The 21,027-nt window shown below is 36.2% G+C and overlaps 1 protein-coding gene and 1 non-coding gene across 5 annotated transcripts in view; both read left to right on the top strand.

The window, feature by feature from the left end:
* The window catches only part of TBC1D19 (TBC1 domain family member 19), a 185,181-nt gene that overhangs the window by 112,617 nt on the left and 51,537 nt on the right, over positions 1–21,027 (top strand). The window lies entirely within an intron of this gene.
* On the top strand, positions 9,141–9,220 carry LOC116457158 (small nucleolar RNA SNORD74). The gene has a single exon (XR_004244929.1). It is a non-coding gene; the product is annotated as a small nucleolar RNA SNORD74 (small nucleolar RNA).

The raw sequence follows: 21,027 nt of genomic DNA, 5'->3' as shown, positions 1-21,027 counted from the left end.
GGCTAAATGCTCCAATCAAAAGACACAGACTGGCAAACTGGATAAGGAGTCAGGACCCATCAGTGTGCTGTATTCAGGAAACCCATCTCACGTGCAGAGACACACATAGACTCAAAATAAAGGGATGGAGGAAGATCTATCAAGCAAATGGAAAACAAAAAAAGGCAGGGGTTGCAATCCTAGTCTCTGATAAAATAGACTTTAAACCAACAAAGATCAAAAGAGACAAAGAAGGCCATTACATAATGGTAAAGGGATCAATTCAACAAGAAGAGCTAACTATCCTAAATATATATGCACCCCACACAGGAGCACCCAGATTCATAAAGCAAGTCCTCAGTGACCTACAAAGGGACTTAAACTCCCACACAATAATAATGGGAGATTTTAACACCCCACTGTCAGCATTAGACAGATCAACGAGACAGAAAGTTAACAAGGATATCCAGGAATTGAACTCAGCTCTACATAAAGTGGACCTAATAGACATCTACAGAACTCTCCACCCCAAGTCAACAGAATATACATTTTTTTCAGCACCACACCACACCTATTCCAAAATTGACCACATAGTTGGAAGTAAAGCTCTCCTCAGCAAATGTAAAAGAACAGAAATTATAACCAACTGTCTCTCAGACCACAGTGCAATCAAACTAGAACTCAGGATTAAGAAACTCACTCAAAACCGCTCAACTACATGGAAACTGAACAACCTGCTCCTGAATGACTATTGGGTACATAATGAAATGAAGGCAGAAATAAAGATGTTCTTTGAAACCAATGAGAACAAAGACACAACATACCAGAATCTCTGGGACACATTCAAAGCAGTGTGTAGAGGGAAATTTATAGCACTAAATGCCCACAAGAGAAAGCAGGAAAGATCCAAAATTGACACCCTAACATCACAATTAAAAGAACTAGAAAAGCAAGAGCAAACACATTCAAAAGCTAGCAGAAGGCTAGAAATAACTAAAATCAGAGCAGAACTGAAGGAAATAGAGACACAAAAAACCCTTCAAAAAATTAATGAATCCAGGAGCTGGTTTTTTGAAAAGATCAACAAAATTGATGGACCGCTAGCAAGACTAATAAAGAAGAAAAGAGAGAAGAATCAAATAGATGCAATAAAAAACGAAAAAGGGGATATCACCACCGATCCCACAGAAATACAATCTACCATCAGAGAATACTACAAACACCTCTATGCAAATAAACTAGAAAATCTAGAAGAAATGGATAAATTCCTCGACAAATACACCCTCCCAAGACTAAACCAGGAAGAAGTTGAATCTCTGAATAGACCAATAACAGGTTCTGAAATTGTGGCAATAATCAATAGCTTACCAACCAAAAAGAGTCCAGGACCTGATGGATTCACAGCTGAATTCTACCAGAGGTACAAGGAGGAACTGGTACCATTCCTTCTGAAACTATTCCAATCGATAGAAAAAGAGGGAATCCTCCCTAACACATTTTATGAAGCCAGCATCATCCTGATACCAAAACCTGGCAGAGACATAACCAAAAAAGAGAATTTCAGACCAATATCCTCGATGAACATTGATGCAAAAATCCTCAATAAAATACTGGCAAACCGAATCCAGCAGCACATCAAAAAGCTTATCCACCATGATCAAGTGGGCTTCATCCCTGGGATGCAAGGCTGGTTCAACACACGCAAATCAATAAATGTAATCCAGCATATAAACAGAACCAAAGACAAAAACCACATGATTATCTCAATAGATGCAGAAAAGGCCTTTGACAAAATTCAACAACCGTTCATGCTAAAAACTCTCAATAAATTAGGTATTGATGGGACATATCTCAAAATAATAAGCACTATCTATGACAAACCCAGAGCCAATATCATACTGAATGGGCAAAAACTGGAAGCATTCCCTCTGAAAACTGGCACTAGACAGGGATGCCCTCTCTCACCGCTCCTATTCAACATAGTGCTGGAAGTTCTGGCCAGAGGAATCAGGCAGGAGAAGGAAATAAAGGGTATTCAACTAGGAAAAGAGGAAGTCAAATTGTCCCTGTTTGCAGATGACATGATTGTATATCTAGAAAACCCCATTGTCTCAGCCCAAAATCTCCTTAAGCTGATTAGCAACTTCAGCAAATTCTCAGGATACAAAATTAATGTACAAAAATCACAAGCATTCTTGTACACCAATAACAGACAAACAGAGAGCCAAATCATGAGTGAACTCCCATTCACAATTGCTTCAAAGAGAATAAAATACCTAGGAATCCAACTTACAAGGGATGTGAAGGACCTCTTCAAGGAGAACTACAAACCACTGCTCAATGAAATAAAAGAGGATACAAACAAATGGAAGAACATTCCATGCTCATGGGTTGGAAGAATCAATATCGTGAAAATGGCCATACTGCCCAAGGTAATTTATAGATTCAATGCCATCCCCATCAAGCTACCAATGACTTTCTTCACAGAATTGGAAAAAACTACTTTAAAGTTCATATGGAACCAAAAAAGAGCCCGCATCGCCAAGTCAATCCTAAGCCAAAAGAACAAAGCTGGAGGCATCACGCTACCTGACTTTAAACTATACTACAAGGCTACAGTAACCAAAACAGCATGGTACTGGTACCACAACAGAGACATAGATCAATGGAACAGAACAGAGCCCTCAGAAATGACGCCGCATAGCTACAACTATCTGATCTTTGACAAACCTGACAAAAACAAGAAATGGGGAAAGGATTCCCTATTTAATAAATGGTGCTGGGAAAACTGGCTAGCCATATGTAGAAAGCTGAAACTGGATCCCTTCCTTACACCTTATACAAAAATTAATTCAAGATGGATTAAAGACTTATATGTTAGACCTAAAACCATTAAAATCCTACAAGAAAACCTAGGCAATACCATTCAGGACATAGGCGTGGGCAAGGACTTCATGTCTAAAACACCAAAAGCAATGGCAACAAAAGCAAAAATCGACAAATGGGATCTCATTAAACTAAAGAGCTTCTGCACAGCAAAAGAAACTATCATCAGAGTGAACAGGCAACCTACAGAATGGGAGAAAATTTTTGCAACCTACTCATCTGACAAAGGGCTAATATCCAGAATCTACAATGAACTCAAACAAATTTACAAGAAAAAAACAAACAACCCCATCAAAAAGTGGGCAGAGGACATGAACAGACACTTCTCAAAAGAAGACATTTATGCAGCCAAAAAACACATGAAGAAATGCTCATCATCACTGGCCATCAGAGAAATGCAAATCAAAACCACAGTGAGATACCATCTCACACCAGTTAGAATGGCCATCATTAAAAAATCAGGAAACAACAGGTGCTGGAGAGGATGTGGAGAAATAGGAACACTTTTACACTGTTGGTGGGACTGTAAACTAGTTCAACCATCGTGGAAGTCAGTGTGGCGGTTCCTCAGGGATCTCGAACTAGAAATACCATTTGACCCAGCCATCCCATTACTGGGTATATACCCAAAGGACTATAAATCATGCTGCTATAAAGACACATGCACACGTATGTTTATCGCAGCACTATTCACAATAGCAAAGAGTTGGAACCAACCCAAATGTCCAACAACGATAGACTGGATTAAGAAAATGTGGCACATATACACCATGGAATACTATGCAGCCATAAAAAATGATGAGTTCATGTCCTTTGTAGGGACATGGATGAAACTGGAAAACATCATTCTCAGTAAACTATCGCAAGGACAAAAAACCAAACACCGCATGTTCTCACTCATAGGTGGGAATTGAACAATGAGAACTCATGGACACAGGAAGGGGAACATCACACTCCGGGGACTGTTGTGGGGTGGGGGGTGGGGGGAGGGACAGCATTAGGAGATACACCTAATGCTAAATGATGAGTTAATGGGTGCAGGAAATCAACATGGCACATGGATACATATGTAACAAACCTGCACATTGTGCACATGTACCCTAAAACCCTAAAGTATAATAAAAAAAAAATTATGGAAAAAAAAAAAATGATTAAGGGGATATCACCACCGATCTCACAGAAATACAAACTACCATCAGAGAATACTATAAACACCTCTACGCAAATAAACTAGAAAATCTAGAAGAAATGGATAAATTGCTGGACACATACACTCTCCCAAGACTAAATCAGGAAGAAGTTGAATCTATGAATGGAACAATAACAGGCTCTGAAATTGAGGCAATAATTAATAGCCTACCGACCAAAAGAAGTCCAGAGCCAGACGGATTCACAGCTGAATTCTACCAGAGGTACAAAGAAGAGCTGGTACCATTCCTTCTGAAACTGTTCCAATCAATAGAAAAAGAGGGAATCCTCCCTAACTCATTTTATGAGGCCAGTATCATCCTGATACCAAAGCCTGGCAGAGACACACAAAAAAACAGAATTTTAGACCAATATCCCTGATCAACATCCATGCAAAAATCCTCAGTAAAATACTGGCAAACCAAATCCAGCAGCACATCAAAAAGCTTATCCACCATGATCAAGTGGGCTTCATCCCTGGGATGCAAGGCTGGTTCAACATATGCAAATCAATAAATGTAATCCAGCATATAAACAGGACCAAAGACAAAAACCACAGGATTATCTCAATAGATGCAGAAAAGGCCTTTGACAAAATTCAACAGCCCTTCATGCTAAAAACTCTTAATAAATTAGGTATTGATGGGACGTATCTCAAAATAATAAGAGCTATCTATGACAAACCCACAGCCAATATCATACTGAATGGGCAAAAACTGGAAGCATTCCCTTTGAAAACTGGCACAAGACAAGGATGCCTTCTCTCACCGCTCCTATTCAACATAGTGTTGGAAGTTCTGGCCAGCGCAATCAGGCAGGAGAAGGAAATAAAGGGTATTCAATTAGGAAAAGAGGAAGTAAAATTGTCCCTGTTTGCAGATAACATGATTTTATATTTAGAAAACCCCACTGTCTCAGCCCAAAATCTCCTTAAGCTGATAAGCAACTTCAGCAAAGTCTCAGGATACAAAATCAATGTGCAAAAATCACAGGCATTCTTATACACCAATAACAGACAAACAGAGAGCCAAATCATGAGTGAACTCCCATTCACAATTGCTTCAAAGAGAATAAAATACCTAGGAATCCAACTTACAAGGGATGTGAAGGACCTCTTCAAGGAGAACTACAAACCACTGCTCAATGTAATGAAAGAGGATACAAAGAAATGGAAGAACATTCCATGCTGATGGGTAGGAAGAATCAAAATCATGAAATGGCCATACTGCCCAAGGTAATTTATAGATTCAATGCCATCCCCATCAAGCTTCCACTGACTTTCTTCACAGAATTGGAAAAAACTACTTTAAAGTTCATATGGAACCAAAGAAGAGCCGACAGTGCCAAGACAATACTAAGCCAAAAGAACAAAGCTGGAGGCATCATGCTACCTGACTTCAAACTATACTACAAGGCTACAGTAACCAAAACAGCATGGTACTGGTACCAAATCAGAGATATAGACCAATGGAACAGAACAGAGCCCTCAGAAATAATACCACACATCTACAACCATCTGATCTTTGACAAATCTGACAAAAACAAGAAATGGGGAAAGGATTCTCTATTTAATAAATGGTGCTGGGAAAAGTGGCTAGCTATATGTAGAAAGGTGAACCTGGATCCCTTCCTTACACGTTATACAAAAATTAATTCAAGATGGTTTAAACACTTAAATGTGAGACCAAAAACCCTAGAAGAAAACCTAGGCAATACCATTCAGGACATAGGCGTGGGCAAGGACTTCATGTCTAAAACACCGAAAGCAATGGCAACAAAAGCCAAAATTGACAAATGGGATCTAATTAAAGAAGGAGCTTCTGCACAGCAAAAGAAACTACCATCAGAGTGAACAGGCAACCTACAGAATGGGAGAAAGTTTTTTCAATCTACTCATCTGACAAAGGGCTAATATCCAGAATCTACAAAGAACTCAAACACACTTACAAGAAAAAAACAAACAACCCCATCGACAAGTGGGGGAAGGATATGAACAGTCACTTCTCAAAAGAAGACATTTATGCAGCCAACAGACACATGAAAAAATGCTCATCATCACTGGCCATCAGAGAAATGCAAATCAAAACCACAATGAGATACCATCTTACACCAGTTAGAATGGCCATCATTAAAAAGTCAGGAAACAACAGGTGCTGGAGAGAATGTGGAGAAATAGGAACACTTTTACACAGTTGGTGGGCATGTAAACTAGTTCAACCATTGTGGAAGACAGTGTGGCGATTCCTCAAGGATCTAGAACTAGAAATACCATTTGACCCAGCCATCCCATTACTGGGTATATACCCAAAGGATTATGAATCATGCTGCTGTAAAGGGACATGCACATCTATGTTTATTGCGGCAATATTCACAATAGCAAAGACTTGGAACCAACCCAAATGTCCAACAATGATAGACTGGATTACGAAAATGTGGCACATATAAACCATGGAATACTATGCAGCCATAAGAAATGATGAGTTCATGTCCTTTGTAGGGACACAGATGAAGCTGGAAACCATCATTCTCAGCAAAGTAGCACAAGAACAAAAAACCAAACACCACATGTTCTCACTCTTAGGTGGGAATTGAACAATGAGAACACTTGGACACAGGAAGGGGAACATCACACTCCGGGGCCTGTTGTGGGGTTGGGGGAAGGGGGAGGGAAAGCATTAGGAGATATACCTAATGTTAAATGGCGAGTTAATGGGTACAGCACACCAACATGGCACATGTATACATATGTAACAAGCCTGCATGTTGTGCACATGTACCCTAGAACTTAAAGTATAATAATAATAATAATAATAATAAAAAGAAATTAAAAGGAGTAAGAAAAAGACAAAAAAAGAAATTATGTCATTCAAAGAACAAAGAAAATAACAAAGCCTCAGAGAAGTTTAGGACAACATGTTCACCAACAAATTTATAACAGGACCATCAGACGGAGAGGAGAGAGAGAAAGGAGCAGAAGTATTTGAAGAAAGAATGGCTGAAAATATCTCAAATTTGATGAAAAACATTAATCTACACATCCAAGAAACTCAACAAACTCAAAGTAGGATAACCACAGATATCCATTCCCAGACATATCATAGTCAAACTGTCAAAAGCCAAAGGCGATGAAACAATCTCAAAAGTGCTGAAATAAATATTGAATGGCATTTTTTTTTCTTTTATTTAACTCATGTTTCAGTAGTTCTGTCCTCAAATATCTTTGTGGCCTTAGGCAATTCACCAGACCTTCATGGGCCTTCGTATTCTTATTATTAAGCTAAGAGTTTAGACTAAACTGTCTTTATGTAGATATCAGAGGTACAAAAAAAAGTTTATGTGATTTGCCATAAAAGGAACGATTAGATTTTTCCATAAAAATATTGATTACAGATTGTTTATTCTTTTTAAATGTGGATTTTAAAATTCTTTCATCTCAAGATTTATTAGTTAGTGGGATTTTATCTGTTGAAAGTTTCATAATTTGTTATGCAGGAAAATTTTATTGGTTTTGTCCTAAAGAAAGAATAGTTATATTGTCTTTAATCTGTGGGTATTTTATTACATTTCTTTACTGCTACTAAAAAGTAAATTGACCTTTCTATTTTTCTCTCTTGCTGAATGCTGGCCACCCCACCTTTTAATCCATGTTCTACAGTAAAGTCAGAATGGTCTTTTAAAAACACTAATCAATTCATGTCACTTGTTTGATTAAAACCAAAAGACCCAAATTTTTCACAAGAGTCTACATGACCCTGCATTACCTGGCCCACCCCTCCAGATGGATTGTTGCTTCTCTACCTGACACTCTGGCATTCTATATTCCAACCACCCTGATCTTTAACTTCATAAGTTCACTATACTCCTTTCAACCTCAGTGCCATAAGATCTGCAGTTCCTTTTATAAGCAAGACTGTTACCCTCCCCTCTTCACCTAGTAAACTCCTATTTTTACTTCATTTCTCAATTTTGGACTTAACAGACAAAAACTTCAAAGCAGCCATTATAAATATATTCAGAGAGCCAAAGGAAACCATGCTTAAAGAAATAATCATTTACTCAGATACACCTTCCCTGAGCAACCCCTCACGCATCTGCACAAACACACACAAAGTGATGGCTATCTAATATGTGCTTTTAAAGTATATATAGTACTTTCCATACTTTTTGTTTATAGTACTTATCATAGTTTATTTGATTATTTTATAATTGTCTCTCCCAGGTAAATTATTAAGTGTTTTGGTCCTTATTGTTAATTCCAATGCCTAGTATACTGTAGATACTGAGTAAAAATTTTCCTTAACATCATGTACTTGTTTTCATTGATGGGGTTATCTTTTTCATTATTGAGAAGGAAGCTTTCTTCTTTTATCTAAAAGCTTAATGTTAGTAATTTATAGGCTAATTGATATTTTGCCATCATTTTATGGGGCTCTAGATTTCCTTAGATTTTAGTATAGTTGTAATGAATCCTTTTTTATGAACTGACTCATAAACAGATTGGTTAATGTCACACAAAGATATAAAACAAACAAAACCACATAAACTAAATATCTACCACTTGGCAAAAATTTAACTAACTCGCTAAAAGTTTTTGGTCCTTCTTATGCCATTTTGATCCAGAACATGAAACTGTTGTGACACCAAACATATGAACACATAAATTATAATATCAGCCAAAGGCCAATAATGGCATGACTCATAGTAATCTGTGACTATTCTACTTCAGTGTTTGGGCAGAGAGAGTGTACATTTGAGAAGTTTCTCCCATTTGGTCACCAGAGATAAGAGGATTGCCATTTTTAAGTTAAAACTACAAAGCCTCTTTGGTGGTGGTAAAAGGGCTTGACAGGTAATAAATCTGCCTCATTTGGTAAGCAGAGTCAGTGAGGGTATCTGTTTTAAATGAGAGCAGTAACAAGTTCTCCAAATAATGCCAGAACTAACCCTTAAGGGAGCATTCATTTTTATCTTTTCCACATGTAAGTGACTTAAATGTGAGAAAACTTCTAAGAAAACTTATAAGTAACTGAACTAATAAGTGGATGCGTATTTTGAGAAAAAGCAGAATGAGCATCAGTAAATATTTATTGATCTACCTCTGATGAAACCTGTGTTGGTGGGGACATCTGAGAGTGTTGATGAATGCCAGTGACTCTGATAGAAAAAAAATACTGATCCTTATACTATGTGTAAATGATACCACCTTTGATGGGCTTACATTCTAGTTAAGGGGGCAGGACATGAACATACAAAATATTCTGAAATTGTTTTAAAGTGTTTATGTAAAGGATTAGGTGCTCAATCAGTATCACAAACAGTGAGTACTATAGGAGTATGCTTTAACCTTTATTTTCCATTTCTATTAATATTTTAGTCCAAATTGTATTGTTTTTAGATTTTACATAATTTTTTCAGTCATAGGTCTCATGACTTCTCCTGCTTTTAGTACTTTGGAAATGATTAAATAAGCCTCTTTTAAATGCTGTAGTAAGAACACTTATCACAAGGTCTATCCTCTTAATACCTTTTTAAGTGTACAGTATAGTAGTATTAACTATAGGCACAGTGCTGTACAGAAGATCTTTAGAATTCAGTCATCTCCCATGATGGAAACATTATACCAATTAAATAGCAGCTCCATATTCCCCCTGCCCCCTAGGCCCAGCAGTCACCATTCAACTGCTGCTATCTGTTTGACTGTTTTAGATACCTTATATAGTAGAATCATGTAGTATTTGTTCTTCTGTGACTGCCTTATTTCATTTAATATAATGTCCTCCAGGATCATGTTGCCTCATGTAACTCATTTTCTTCTTTATAATGACTGAATAATATTCCATTGTATTGTATATACTACATTTTCTTTATCCATTCTTCTGTCTAAATAAGCTTTAATGTGGATCTCTCCCCATAACATAAATAGATGGATAATTACAACATCTAAGCATCTCTCTTTGGGAATTATGTAAAAATAAATTTTCCTTATGTGGATAATTACTAAGAAAACACTTTCATGGTGATACTTTTTAATTATTCATTTTACAATTAGTCTGAATTATTAGAAATTTATTTTAACTAATAAAAACATATGTAATTTTATGCATTGTAAATATTTTGTTTTCAGAAATTGAGTTGTTTTTTCCTTTCAGAAAAAATTGTGTGTGCGTGTGTGTTTGTGTGTGCATGTGTGTAATAAGACAGAAGAAAGCCTGTTCTTGTCATTAATTACAGGCATTCCTTTAGCAGAGCTGCCTAGCAACACAGTTGCTGTATAGGAAAATTGTCAATATATAGCAAATTTAATATTCCTGGCCATGTTCTTGGTCATAGCCCATTTATTGGATTTTGTGACTACACTGCAAAATTAGATGTCATGTGGCATTGCTGTGTTTACATACAGATGAGAAAATATCCAGTAATCCTTCTTTAAAGAAAATCTGGGCCTATGTCTGGGCATGGTGGCTCATGCCTGTAATCCCAGCACTTTGGGAGGCCAAGGCAGGTGGATCACGAGGTCAGGAGATCGAGACCATCCTGGCTAACACGGTGAAACCCCGTCTCTACTAAAAATACAATAAAAAAAAATTAGCCAGTGTGGTGGCAGGTGCCTGTAGTCCCAGCTACTTGGGAGGCTGAGGCAGGAGAATGGCATAAACCAGGGAGGCGGAGTTTGCAGTGAGCTGAGATCATGCCACTGCAGTCCGGCCTGGGCGAAAGAGCGAGACTCCGTCACAAAAAAAAAAAAAAGAAAGAAAATCTGGGCCTATGTTACAAGGATACGCAGGCACTTGTTCCTGAGTACCTCATGTTAATGTTACCTAAATTTTACAGGCGACAATACTGAATATTATAGAAATAATGTTTTTAGTAATAAGCCAATCCTTTAGTATTCCAGTGTTAGTTTTTATTTTGCATGAAATACTTAAAGTACCCATTTTTAAGTGTTGTAAGTTTTAAATTACGTCAGAGTTTCAAAATGTATTCAGACAGAAGACAACTCTTACGTAATGGAAGTAAATTGAGTAGTTCGACAATACCATTTTCAGACTTCAGTACTGAATGGAATTTTCACAAACTACATAAGTTAACATATTGTCCAAAGTATATAAAATATTCATAGGAAAGAATTCATATATAGTAAAAGGGAAGACATGGCGATTTACTGTTTCTGTTGTATGGCGAATCTTCCATCATATGCTTGGTTTATCTGGCATATACTTAGTAGTAGTCCTGAGATACTGAAGTGTGACATAGTTATAGATATTTTAACGCTATTGAATGGAGTTAAAAAGGTCCAAATGTGTCAGATATTCTTTGTTCATGTATCTAGTTAGATTATTTGGTGTATGTTCTGATATAGGCACTATGTTAGGTGCTAGCAAAAGAAGATATTTATTAAGCTCATAACTTAGTGAAAAATGAAGAGAAAGACAAATTCATAGTTATAATTTGATAAATCCACCAATAGAAATATATATAAATTCTATGCAAATATAGATAAAGGGAAAATAAATTCTGGGAGTAGTGCAGAACTCAGTGATGGCTTCAGAATAGAAATATAATATTATAAGAAATGAATTTTTTTCAACTTTTTGAGGACCTGTCATACTGTTTTCCATAGTGACTATACCATTTTATATTCCAACAATAGTGTACAAAGTTTCCAGTTACTCCACATCATCCCCAACATGTTACTCTTTTTTTGATAGTAGCCATCCTAATGAGTATGAAATGATATTATCTTATTATAGTTTTCATTTGCATTTCCCTAGTGATTAATGATATTGAGCATCTTTTCTTGTGCTCATTAGCCATTTATATATCTACTCAGGAAAAAAATGTCTATTCAACTCCTTTGCCCATTTTTGGGTCAACTTGTTTTTTTGTTGTTGTTGTTATTGTTGAGTCTTAAGAGATCTGTAAATATTCTGGTTATTAATGTCTTATTGAAAATGTGATTTGTAAATATTTTCTCCCATTTGTGAGTTGACTTCTTACTCTGTTGATAGTGTCTTTTGATGCACAAAATTTTAAAATTTTCATGAAGTCCAGTTTGCCTATTTTTTGTTGTTATCATCTGTGTCTTTGGTATCATATCCAAGAGATCACCAAATCCAATGTTGTGAAGATTTTGCAGTATGTTTTCTTCTATGAGTTTTATAGTTTTAGAACTTGCATTTAGGTCTTTGATCCATTTTGACTTAATTTTTGGATATGGTGTTAGATAAAGGTCCAACTTCATTCTTTTGCATATAGATATCCAATTTTCCTAGCACCATTTGTTGGAAGACTGCACTTTCTCCCATTGAATGGTAATGGGAGAAAGGACAAGCACAAACCCTTCTTGTAAATCATTTGACTGTATATTTCTAGTTCTGTTCTATTCTGTTTGTCTGTACATCTGTCTTTATGCCAATAGCACACTGTTTTGATTATTATAGCTTTCTAGTAAGTTTTTGAATCTGGAAGAAGTAGGAATCTTCCAGATATGTTATTCTTTTTTCAAGATTGTTTTGGCTATTTGGGGTTTCCCGTAGTGTCTTTAGTGTTGGTATCACGGTAATGCTGGCCTCATAGAATGAATTAAGAAGTGTTTTCTCACTTTGGGAGGCCGAGGCGGGCGGATCACGAGGTCAGGAGATCGAGACCACAGTGAAACCCCGTCTCTACGAAAAATACAAAAAAATAAATTAGCCGGGCGTGGTGGCGGGCGCCTGTAGTCCCAGCTACTCGGAGAGGCTGAGGCAGGAGAATGGCGTGAACCCGGGAGGCAGAGCTTGCAGTGAGCCGAGATTGCGCCACTGCACTCCAGCCTGGGTGACAGAGCGAGACTCCGTCTCAAAAAAAAAAAAAAAAAAAAGAAGTGTTTTCTATTTTTTAATTGTGTGGGAGAGTTTTTGCTTTGTTTTGTTTTGTTTTGTTCGTTTGTTTGAAAGACAGGATCTCCCTATGTTGCCCAGGCTGGAGTACAGTGACTATTCACAGGCTTGATCATAGTACATGCACTGTACCCTTGGACTCCTGGCCTCAAGCAATTCTCTTGCCTCAACTCTCTGAGTATCTGAGACTATAGTTGCACATCACCATGCCCAGCTCAATTTTTAGAAAAGTTTGAGAAACATTGTTGTTAGTTCTTTAAATGTTTAGTAGAATTAACCAGTGAAGCCATCAGGACCAAGGCTTTTCTTTGTCAGAGTTTTGATTATTGATGAATATTTTTACTAGTTACAGGTCTGTTCAAATTTTCTATTTTTTTGTGATTTAGTCTTGGTTGACTTTGTGTTTCTAGAAATTTGTTCATTTTATCTAGGTTATTCAATTTCTTGGTGTACAATTGGTCATAGTACTCTCTTATAATCCTTTTTATTTCTGTAGAGTCAGTAGTAATATTTGCAGTTTCATTTCTTATTTTAATAATTTGAGTCTTCTCTCTTTTTTCTTAGTCTTTCTAGCTCAAGGTTTGTTAATTTTGTTGATCTTTTTGAAAAGCCAACTTTTGGTTTCAGTTATTGTCTCTATTGTTTTCCTATTCTCTATTTCATTTATCTCTGCTCTAGTTTTTATTATTTTATTTTCTTTCTTCTGCTAGCTTGCAGCCTAGTTTGCCCATTTTTTTCCATTTCCTGAAGTTGCAAAGTTAGCTGTGATTTGAAACCTTTCTTGTTTTTTAATCTAAGCCTCTATAGCTATAAATTTTCCACTTAACATCACTCTCACTGAGTCCCATAAGTTTTGATATGTCATGGTTTTGTCATTTGTCTCTAAGTATTTATAATTTCTCTTATAATTTCTTCTTTAATCCATTGGCTGTTTAAGACTGTGTTGTTTAATTTCCATAAATTTGTGAATTTTCCAGTTTTCCCTCTGTTACTGATTTCTACCTCTATCTCTGTGGTCAGAGAAGCTACTTTGTATCATCTCTATTTTTTAAAAATCTATATAAACTTAATTTGTGACCTTATATATGATCTATCTGGAAAATGTCCCATGTGCATTTACATAGAATGTGTATGCTGTAGTTCTTGGGTAAAGTGTTCAGTATATTGTTAGATCTAGTTGGTTTATCATGTAAATACTCTAGTTGGTTTATCATGTAAATACTTTATTTACTTATTTCCTATCTAGTGGTTCTATCCATCATTGAGAATAGGGTATTTAAGTCCACTGTTATTCTAGAATTTTCTATATCTCCCTTCATTTTTTGTCAGTTTTTGCTTCATACATTTTCAAGTCTGTTGTAGGTACGTAAATGTTTATAGCTGTTATATCTTCTTGCTGTATTGAAACTTTTATTAATATATAATGTCTTTTTGTCTCCCATAACCTCTTTTATTTAAAGTCTATTTTGTGTGATATAAGTACAGTCACCTTGCTCTCTTTTGGTTACTATTTGCATGGAGTATCTTTTTCCATCCTTTAACTTTTAATATATTTATATCTTTAGATCTAAAATGAATCTCTTATAGATCACGTGTAGTTTTATCTTTTTAAATTCATTCTGCCAACCTGTCTTTTGATTGGACAGTTTAATGCATTTACATTGAAAGTAATTACTGATGAGGAGATATTTCTCTCATTTTTCTATTTGTTTTCTATATGTCTTATAGCTTTTATGCCTCTCATTTTCTGTATGACTATCTTCTTTTGGGTTTAGTTGGGTTTTTTTGTGTGTGTGTGTAGTGAAATGTTTACATTTCTTTCTCATTTTCTCTTCTCTTTTGTGTATATTCCATAGCTATTTTCTTTGTGCTTCCCATGTGGATTATATTTAACAACCTAAAATTGTAACACTCTAGTTTAAATTAATACCAATTTAACTTCAGTAACATACAAAATTTGTATTACTTTACAGCTCTATCCTCATCCCTTTCACTTGATGACATCACAGTATTACATCTGTGTACAGTGCATACACAAACCCAGAAATCAGAAATTCTTTTAAATGTACTGATTTCTTAAATAATGTAGAAAACAAAATGTGGAGTTGCAATCCAAAGTTACAATAATACTGATTTTTAAATAATGACTTTTCAAATGTATGAGTTTCTTAAATCATATAGAAAGCAAAAAATGGAGTTACAAACCTATGTTACAATAGTATTATCTTTATAATTGCCCATGTGTGTTTCTTAAAGATCTTTATTTCTTCACTCAGATTCTAGTATCTGCCTTGTATCCTTTCCTTTTACTCTGCAGGTCTCCTGTGAGCATTTCTTGAAGGTCAGGTCTCAGCTTTCATTTATGTGAGAGAGTCTGAATATCTCTCTCACTTTTGAAGGACAGTTTGCTGGATATGGGATTCTTGATTAATGGCTTTTTTCTTTTACCACATTGAATATGTCAGCCCATTGTGTGTGGTCCTGAAGTTTCTGATGAGAAATCTGCTAATAATTGTATAGAGGATCCCTTATATTTAATGAGTCATTACTCTCTTGCAGCTTTCAAAGTTCTCTCTTTGCCTTTGACTTTCAACAGTTTGATTATAATGTGTCCTAGTATGGGACTCTTTGAATTCATCTTACATGGAGTTTATTGAGCTTCTTGGATGTTTATATTCATGTCTTTCATCAAATTTGGGAAATTTTCAGCCATTATTTCTTCAAATATTCTCTCTACCCCTTCCTCAATTTCTCTCATCTTTCTGAGCCTCCTACCATGCATATCGGTTGGCTTGATGGTGTCCCATAAGTTCCTATGGCTCTGTTAACTTCAATTTTTTTTTCTTACTGTTTCACAGACTCAATTATTTCCATTTCCCTATCTTCAAGTTTGCTGATTCTTTCTTCTACCTGCTCAAATCTGCCTTTGAATCCCTCTACTGAGTTTTTATTTTAGTATTATACCTTCCAGCTCCATAATTTCCTTTTGGTTTCTTTTTTGGTTTGCTATCTCTTTAATGATGTTTCCGTTTTGTTCATATATTTTTACTTGATTTTCTCCACATTTATTTAGTTTTTTGAGAATCTATGGACAGTTGTTTTAAAGTCTTTCTATAGCAAATCTGCCATCAGGTCTTTTTCAAGGACAGTTGTCAATTTTTTTTTTTTTGGCCCTTTAAATGGGCCATATGTTTCAAGTTCTTTGTATTATTTGTGATTTTGTTGTTGTTGTTGTTGAAAATGGGACATATAAATCTAATAATGGGGAATCTCTGGAAATCAGTTTCTTTTTCTTCCCAGGGTTTTTATTGTTGTTGTTATTGTTTTAGTTTTAGTTTTTTTGAATGTTGTTTGTTCTCCTTCTGCCCAGGATCAGCCTGAGGTATAAATCTAACATCTTGTTGGGTCTTTTCTTCGTCTTTACTTTTCCTTGAGTGTATGTGGTCACTTTCTAATTTCCCCTATATACACAGTTGTTTTTGAATGACCTAGTCTTTAACATCTGGCTCCCAAAGGGAATAATAGAGAAAATGAAGAGGAGGGAGAGAATTGTTCCTTTAAATTTTCTGAAAATTACTTCAGCCAGAGGGGAAGGGGCTTGCAACAATCAAGGGAGGTTCAACTACACTGTTTCCTTCTTCCGATCTTCACCCTTACTTCTTTGTTTGCACCTCTCTGGTCAGAAGAAGCAATCTGAATACAGATACCAGATATTTAGAGGATGGGCTGCTTTTTTCCCTTTCTGGGTCCTTTAAGCTGATTGTAAGCTGCTCCTGGGATTCATGCATTCCTGCCTGTTGATGGGATTGGGGTGGGGGATGCATATATGCAGCTATGCTAGAAGCTGACATTGATCAAAATTAACTGAAATTTACCATCCAAGCTTTCTCCTAAAAGTTGCAAGACTTCAGTAGACTCCAGAATTCTAAAATAATTACATTAGACAGTTGCTGCCAGTGCAATTTTTGTCTAGGTGGGGAGACAGGTTCTTGGTGCTTCCTACTGCACCATCTTCCCAGAATCCACTTTATAGATGATTCTTACAACAACCCTAGGAGGTAGTTTTATTCCCCTTTTATAGATGAAGAAGCAGAGGCTTAGATCCCAAGCCCATACAGCTATCAGGACCCCAAGCCAGGGGTGTCCATTTTCAAAGCTAGTAAACCACATTGCCCTTTATTTTCTGAAAATTTGTATCAGGGCAGAGTGTTTTAAAAAGCGATTCTTGAAAATTTATCATTTGAAATTTTCTAAATTTGGATAAAAATGTAAGAGCATCACAAATGAAAAAAATTTTATAATAGTTTTACATTAAAGTGATTGCCCAGTTGATATGTCATTTCTTATGTGCTTTTTATTATAAAAATAATTTATTTCTCAGAAACATTTACCATAAATATATTTTCTAGAAATAAGAGAAAGCTTTAGGACAAACTAAATCTTTTATGGCTATATGTAGACATTTTAGGTATAATTCTGCCATATTAGCATAGTCAGACTTACACATTCAGTTTCTTATAGCTCTTCTAAATGAAGTAAATTACTATCATGTATAGCTTCATCGTGATAAAGTTTAATTTTTACTTAATTAGTAATTAATCCAGGTTAGATTTTCTAGTTATATTTGATTGAAATTATCATCTTCATATAATCATACCATTTTCTAGCAGATTTATAATTGAACTGTCATTTCCATACAGATACAAAAATTAGAATCTCAGAAGTTAAAACAACTCAGGTTAGCATAAGAGTTGGCAGCTCTTTGCTTGTATCCCAGGATTGCACACCAGTATGCACTGTCTAACTTACCACTTCTGCCATTATCACCTAACAATTGCCAATATTCTCCTTAGAGCAGTCTCAGATAGCTTGTCTTCTCTAGGGCAACAGGGACTCTAGGGAGATATATTTAATCATGGAGCTTCTTCTAAAATTACTGTGCTTCTACGAGTCTGCTAAACTAAGGGAAAGTTAATACAAATGTTTCTTTAGGAATTGTTTTTCCTCTAGGCAATAGTAGAAAGTTGTCTGTAAGTATATTTTCTTGTTGTATTATTTTACTCTAATTATATATGTTTATTGTTGTATATGTTGATTTGTTCTATTAGTTTATTATTGCTGCCATAAATTTTTTTTTCGATATACTTCAAAAATATATTTCTTTTTTTTTTCTTTTTTTTTATTATACTTTAGGTTTTAGGGTACATGTGCACAATGTGCAGGTTTGTTACATATGTATCCATGTGCCATGTTGTTTTGCCGCACCCATTAACTCGTCATTTAGCATTAGGTAATATCTCCTAATGCTGTCCCTACCCCCTACCCCCACCCCACAACAGTCCCGGAGTGTGATGTTCCCCTTCCTGTATCTATGAGTTCTTGTTGTTCAATTCCCACCTATGAGTGAGAACATGTGGTGTTTGGTTTTTTGTCCTTGCGATAGTTTACTGAGAATGATGGTTTCCAGTTTCATCCATGTCCCTACAAAGGACATGAACTCATCATTTTTTATGGCTGTGTAGTATTCCATGGTGTATATGTGCCACATTTTCTTAATCCAGTCTCTCGTTGTTGGACATTTGGGTTGGTTCCAAGTCTTTGCTATTGTGAATAGTGCCGCAATAAACATACGTGTGCATGTGTCTTTATAGCAGCATGATTTATAGTCCTTTGGGTATATACCCAGTAATGGGATGGCTGGGTCAAATGGTATTTCTAATTCTAGATCCCTGAGGAATTGCCACACTGACTTCCACAATGGTTGAACTAGTTTACAGTCCCACCAACAGTGTAAAAGTGTTCCTATTTCTCCACATCCTCTCCAGCACCTGTTGTTTCCTGACTTTTTAATGATGGCCATTCTAACTGGTGTGAGATGGTATCTCACTGTGGTTTTGATTTGCATTTCTCTGATGGCCAGTGATGATGAGCATTTTTTCCTGTGTTTTTTGGCTGCATAAATGTCTTCTTTTGAGAAGTGTCTGTTCATATCCTTTGCCCACTTTTTGATGGGGTTGTTTGTTTTTTTCTTGTAAATTTGTTTGAGTTTATTGTAGATTCTGGATATTAGCCCTTTGTCAGATGAGTAGGTTGCAAAAATTTTCTCCCATTCTGTAGGTTGCCTGTTCACTCTGATGGTAGTTTCTTTTGCTGTGCAGAAGCTCTTTAGTTTAATTAGATCCCATTTGTCAATTTTGGCTTTTGTTGCCATTGCTTTTGGTGTTTTAGACATGAAGTCCTTGCCCATGCCTATGTCCTGAATGGTATTGCCTAGGTTTTCTCCTAGGGTTTTTATGGTTTTAGGTCTAACGCATAAGTCTTTAATCCATCTTGAATTAATTTTTGTATAAGGTGTAAGGAAGGGATCCAGTTTCAGCTTTCTACATATGGCTAGCCAGTTTTCCCAGCACCATTTATTAAATAGGGAATCCTTTCTCCATTTCTTGTTTTTGTCAGGTTTGTCAAAGATCAGATAGTTGTAGATATGCGGCATCATTTCTGAGGACTCTGTTCTGTTCCATTGATCTATGTCTCTGTTGCAGTACCAGTACCATGCTGTTTTGGTTACTGTAGCCTTGTAGTATAGTTTGACGTCAGGTAACGTGATGCCTCCAGCTTTGTTCTTTTGACTTAGGATTGACTTGGCGATGCGGGCTCTTTTTTGGTTCCATATGAACTTTAAAGTAGTTTTTTCCAATTCTGTGAAGAAAGTCATTGGTAGCTTAATGGGGATGGCATTGCATCTATAAATTACCTTGGGCAGTATGGCCATTTTCACGATATTGATTCTTCCAACCCATGAGCATGGAATGTTCTTCCATTTTGTTTGTATCCTCTTTTATTTAATTGAGCAGTGGTTTGTAGTTCTCCTTGAAGAGGTCCTTCACATCCCTTGTAAGTTGGATTCCTAGGTATTTTATTCTCTTTGAAGCAATTGTGAACGGGAGTTCACTCATGATTTGGCTCTCTTGTTTGTCTGTGATTGGTGTACAAGAATGCTTGTGATTTTTGTACATTGATTTTGTATCCTGAGACTTTGCTGAAGTTGCTAATCAGCTTAAGGAGATTTTGGGCTGAGACGATGGGGTTTTCTAGATATATAATCATGTCATCTGCAAACAGGGACAATTTGACTTCCTCTTTTCCTAATTGAATACCCTTTATTTCCTTCTCCTGCCTGATTGCTCTGGCCAGAACTTCCAACACTATGTTGAATAGGAGTGGTGAGAGAGGGCATCCCTGTCTTATGCCAGTTTTCAAAAGGGAATGCTTCCAGTTTTTGCCCATTCAGGATGATATTGGCTGTGGGTTTGTCATAGATAGCTCTTATTATTTTGAGATATGTCCCATCAATACCTAATTTATTGAGAGTTTTTAGCATGAAGGGCTGTTGAATTTTGTCAAAGGCCTTTTCTGCATCTATTGAGATAATCATGTATTTTTTGTCTTTGGTTCTGTTTATATGCTGGATTACATTTATTGATTTGCGTATGTTGAACTAGCCTTCCATCCCAGGGATGAAGCCCACTTGATCATGGTGTATAAGCTTTTTAATGTGCTGCTGGATTCGGTTTGCCAGTATTTTATTGAGGATTTTTGCATCAATGTTCATCAAGGATATTGGTCTGAAATTCTCTTTTTTGGTTATGTCTCTGCCAGGCTTTGGTATCAGGACGATGCTGGCTTCATAAAATGTGTTAGGGAGGATTCCCTCTTTTTCTATCGATTGGAATAGTTTCAGAAGGAATGGTACCAGTTCCTCCTTGTACCTCTGGTAGAATTTGGCTGTGAATCCATCAGGTCCTGGACTCTTTTTGGTTGGTAAGCTATTGATTATTGCCACAATTTCAGAGCCTGTTAATGTCTATTCAGAGATTCAACTTCTTCCTGATTTAGTCTTGGGAGGGTGTATTTGTCGAGGAATTTATCCATTTCTTCTAGATTTTCTAGTTTATTTGCATAGAGGTGTTTGTAGTATTCTCTGATGGTAGATTGTATTTCTGTGGGATCGGTGGTGATATCCCCTTTTTCATTTTTTGTTGCATCTATTTGATTCTTCTCTCTCTTCTTCTTTATTAGTCTTGCTAGTGGTCTA

The sequence above is a fragment of the Hylobates moloch genome, unplaced genomic scaffold (genome assembly GCF_009828535.3).
Source record: "Hylobates moloch isolate HMO894 unplaced genomic scaffold, HMol_V3 SCAFFOLD_17, whole genome shotgun sequence".
Taxonomy (NCBI): Eukaryota; Metazoa; Chordata; class Mammalia; order Primates; family Hylobatidae; genus Hylobates; species Hylobates moloch.
Note: the sequence above shows the minus strand (reverse complement) of the source record. Positions and strands in the feature narration are given on the sequence as shown.